This window comes from Geospiza fortis, unplaced genomic scaffold, assembly GCF_000277835.1.
Source record: "Geospiza fortis unplaced genomic scaffold, GeoFor_1.0 scaffold121, whole genome shotgun sequence".
Classification (NCBI taxonomy): Eukaryota; Metazoa; Chordata; class Aves; order Passeriformes; family Thraupidae; genus Geospiza; species Geospiza fortis.
This window is the reverse complement of record NW_005054346.1, coordinates 2,381,445-2,386,186: the sequence shown is the minus strand read 5'-3', so window position 1 is coordinate 2,386,186 and position 4,742 is coordinate 2,381,445. Positions and strand designations below refer to the sequence as shown.

The window sequence follows — 4,742 nt, the reverse complement described above, 5'->3', positions numbered from 1 at the left end:
CTAACATGAATGCTTGTTTTGGTTTGGGTATTTTTTAATGTGGTTTGAATCTTCAAATTCTGTTCTCAGTTTCAAACAACTGCTCTGTTGACTCAATTTGTAACTTGGCACAGCTGGTAATCTACATCTACATTCTAGTCACAAGAAAACATTACCTAAACTCTGCCATAGTGTAGAGCCTACTCCTGAAGCTGCAGAGGGAGATCTTATTGTAAATCCCTTGTCCAGTAGGTTAACATTCAGTTTCCTTCCCAAAGCTGAGTCAATAAGGATGGAAATCCCAGGGGGAATATTACATATGTATTGGAGAGAAAAAGTCCCATGCATTCATTTAGAGAGAAGATATGAATGGTGATCACCCTTGTGTGCTGGGTCCCAGAGCTTTGAATAAAGTTAGTTGTCATAACAGCTTAATTTAGTAGGTGAGCCAGCTACTAAAATAATGTTTGGTCAATTATAAAAAAAGTTATGCAGTTTAAGGAAGCATTTTGAGGGAAGATTTTGTTACCGAGACTGCAGGAACATGTTTAACTCTTTGGTGATTACTTTAAAAGCTAGTGGTTAATCTCTAGTGAAAGGAGAATGAGAAAACTCATGAGAATGAAAAGGTAAAGATTTAGAGTATTTGTCTTACATGGATCCCTAACTAGAATCATTTAAGTTGAAAAAGACCTTTAAGGTCATTGAACCTAACTGTAAAGCCAGCACTGTCAAGTCCACCACTAAACCATCCTTAAGTGCCACGTCTACATGCCTTTTAAATGCCTTCAGGAATGGTGACTTAACAACTCCCCTGGGAGGCCTGTTCCAAAGCCTGACAACCTTTTTGGTGAAGAAATTTCTATTAATATCCAATCTAAACCTCCTTTGGTGCATCTTGGGGACGTTTCCTCTTGTCCTATCACTTGTTACTTGGGGAAAAGGCTGACACCTACCTGGCTACAACTTCCTTTCAGGTATTTGTAGAGAGTGATAAGGGCCTTGCTGAGCCTCCTTTTCACCAGGCTGAACAATCCCAGCTCTCTCAGCTGCTCCTCACAAGACTTGTGCTCCAGACCCTTCACCAGCTCTCTTGCCCTTCTCTGGACATGCTCCAGCACCCCATGCCTTTCTCTCTAGTGAGGGGCTCAGAATTGAACACAGGGTTCAAGGTGTGGTCTCACCACTGCCGCGTACAGGGGGACAATCACTGCCTGGTCCTGTTGGCCACACTATGCCAGTGACCTTGGCCACCCAGGCAGATGCTGGCTCAAGTTCAGCTGCTGTCAACCAGCTCCCCCAGCTATTTTTCCAATGGGCATTTTTCTGGCCATGCTTCCCCAAACCTGTAGCACTGCATGGGATTGTTGCGACCCAAGGGCAGGACCTGGCATTGGCCTTGTTGCCTTGTTAAACCTCATAAAGTTCACTTTGGCCCATTGATTCAGCCTGTCCGAAGCTGCAGAGCCTTCCTGCCCTTGGGGTGATCAACCCTCCCACCCAACTCAGTGTCTTCTGCAAAGTGATTGAGGGTACACTCAATCCCCTTGTCCAGAGTGTTGGTAAAGTTATTAAACAGGACTGGGCCCACTACAGAGCCCTGAGGAACAGATTGTGCTGTAGGACAGCAGTGCCTTGCAAAAAAATCCAAAATGCTTGTTGTGTACAGATTCTAATGCCTGAATTGTTTTGGTTTCAGCACGCAGATCTTTGCTTTACTAGTAAATGTCTGACCGAAGAATTGTAATCCTCATAGCTGTAGAGATTCCTATTTTGTTGCTGAAGTCCTGAAGATATGGAAAAGGACTGTTTATTGTTTTTTCTGCTTAAACTGCTAAGCCTGCTGGCAACATGATGTATGAAATATTATAGTTGTCCAGTGAAACCTGAGAAATGTTTTCTGTCCAACCTAAAAGAATCATGTAATATGTATGCCCTAAAGCACAAAACCATCACTGCTTTCTTGGAACCTTAACATTTAAACAAAGAGCAACACAAGAGAAAAAAGTGTATTTGAGGAACACTGCAAAAATTACTATGTGGTACATTTTTATTTACCAGTTAATTGGAATATTCTAGAAGCTATTTATATTGTTTCATATATTTAAACTGTTTTGAGCGAGTGTTAGATACTTGTTTAGTCAAAAACTGTAGAGAACTTTCCATGTGAGAGGGAACCTCTCACATTGGCAGATTGGAAGATTGGCAGATTGGCACCTGCTTCTGCTGGCTTTATGTACCACAATTGTATGTAGTGCTTATTTAAAAATGCTGATAAGCTAGGACTAGAAGCCTTTGCTTAAAAGTCAGATGAGCAGTAAAAGGGAATAGTAAAAGTGCAATTTCATGCTTAGAAAAATCTAATGATTTTCAGCTGTTCTGCCTCCCAAAGGGAGCTCTTTCACCTGTCTGAGCTCCCATCCACTTTCTTGTGTTGGTCCAGCTGTGTGACTGTGACTTCAGTTAGTTCACCTGTGGTTCAGCAAAAATCAATTTTACAAGAAAGTTAGTTTTCAGTGGGATCAGTGAATTGATCAGACTTGCCTGCATATTCAGTGAATCTTACACAAGAAAGGAAGTGGGGAATGTGGGTGATGAGGAGGACTGCTGCTTGTGGTGGCACTGTCTTCTTAAATCATCTTGATGAGCTTTGAAACAGCACAGTCATAATTAGACTGTGATCACTTTAAGCTAGAATAAGACAGAACTACTAGAAGATGCAATCCTTCCTGCTCCTACCTAAATGTTTCTTACTTTCTTTGTCAGTGTAAGCATTTGCATTGCTGTGTGGTGAATTATGTGCTGAATTTAATTAGATTGAAATTAACCTGACTAGGAATAGACTATTTTGAATCCAGGTATATTTCATGTCCCAATTTAGCAGGCAACCTCACAGATGTTTGTGTTAGCTCAGGGGCATGGATAACACAAGAACAGGAACACAAAAATAGGTAAGAAGAGGTCAGGCTTGGTTTTTTGGTTTTGTGGGGGTTTTTTTGTTTGTTTGTGGGGTTTTTTGGTGGTTTTTTTTTGGGTGGTCTTTTTGTTGGTGTTTTTTGGAGTTATTTTGTTTGGGTTTTTTTGCTTTTTTAATTGCAATAGTATTGGTGTATGCCAACTTAAAGCATGGTTTAAACTACTACTTTTAATATACGTTTTCTTGATTGTTTCCATGGTGCAAGAGAGCACTCAGCCCTGTATGTAACCCCATATATAGGATACTATTTTCTGTGTGTAATCCCATATATAGGATGTTACTCTCTCTGTGTAGCCCATATGTAGGATGGGTTGGTCCATAGATAGGACTAGTGCATCCCTGCCACTGCAATTTAACCTTTAATTGTGGTGGCTCACTTGTCACCTTCTTTAGCTCCTGTATAATACTTTGCATCTGTTCCCATCCTGTTTTCATGTACCAGATGCAGATAATCAGTGCGTAATGGATCAGAGTCCAGATGGATCTGACAGATGGGAACCTGGAACAGGAGAGAAGCTGTGATTATGTTCTCAACTGCAGGGACCTTGGTGGAGAAGTTTCCAAGATTCTTACTGAATGCATAAGATTTAACAGGTCTGCTGGTTGTGTAATACTGAGGTATAAACCAAGCATTCCTCTTGGTCCCTTTATGCACTCATAGGGCTGCCACACCTTTAAAATGAGGTGAAGCATAATCCAGAATGTTCAGTGTATCCGTTTTGCAAAGGATCACAGTCTGTCAACCAAACTGCAAGAGATACTCTCACCATAAATGTACTTCAATATTTTAAGAGTGTTTATGTTGTTTCGGGCTCTCTTTGCATAAATTCTGGAACTGAAGAGGTCAGTTCGTTCACAGAGTGAGTATTCTAACAGGTTGCAGTATATCCACTCTTGCACTGAATGAGAAAAAAAGCAACTGTTTGTTACCAGAGGGAATATGCACCAGTAGGTAGTTTTTTCCAAACATTTGTACAAAAGCATATAACACCCTGGAGTGACCAGTAAGGAAATAAAGATCCATCACTGTGAGGAGGCTCTTTCAAGGTGACAAATTCATACCTTAAAGCTAAAAAGTATGGACTCTTGCTGTATTGAAATACATTCCTGATACTACAGCTGAGTGAGGAAACATACTCCTAGCAAAACATGCCATTTGTCAGTTTGTGACATGTAGGAAAAATGTTGGAGTGCAGTGAAGAAAAAAATCTCACCACTTGTGGTTGATGAAACAAAGTTTTGAATTGTGGCTGAAAACTGTGAGAAGATATCAAAGGCCCCTGGCTGTAGCTTGAATTAATGTACTGGAAGTTATACCAGTGCATTTAATGGAATATGATTCCTTTTTCTAATTCTTTTTCTGCAGGAATACCTTTTCTTCTAGCCTACCTATAGGAGTTTTCAACTTGTTCTGCATGTTGCTCCTGCTAACAGATGAATAGTTCAGTTCCCAGCTTCCATGGCACCTCAGCATTCTGTTCCCTAATGCTGTGAATGAAGGAGTGTAAGTATCCATCCTACAGACAGAGGGAAATGCATTTAAAAAAAAAAAGGTCATACGAGGTTTTAAAAAAGTTTCTTTAGTAGTTTTTCTAACTTAAGGGCCTGATTATGTTTGTACCAGCCCTAACTGTTTGAAAAGGTGATTTTCTGGGACACTGTTTAAGAGGGTGCTTTTTGGGGAATATAGTCATGAATAGCACAAATTCACCCCGAACTATGAAGCTACTATACAGTTATTGTTGTATGTGAGACTGTGCAAAGGTAAATTCAAGCCAGTGTAGTG

General features: G+C 40.4%; 1 long non-coding RNA gene across 2 annotated transcripts in view; it reads left to right on the top strand.

Annotated features, from left to right (window-relative positions):
- Positions 1-4,388, top strand: part of LOC115948079 — a 7,332-nt gene extending 2,944 nt beyond the window's left edge. Inside the window, exon 3 of one of the 2 annotated variants that reach the window (XR_004081932.1) lies at positions 4,323-4,388. This is a non-coding gene — a long non-coding RNA (uncharacterized LOC115948079). Of the gene's footprint in view, positions 1-1,678; positions 1,734-4,322 lie in introns of those variants that run through there. The other variant, XR_004081933.1, reaches the window with a different exon arrangement.
- Positions 4,389-4,742: the final 354 nt, after the last annotated feature.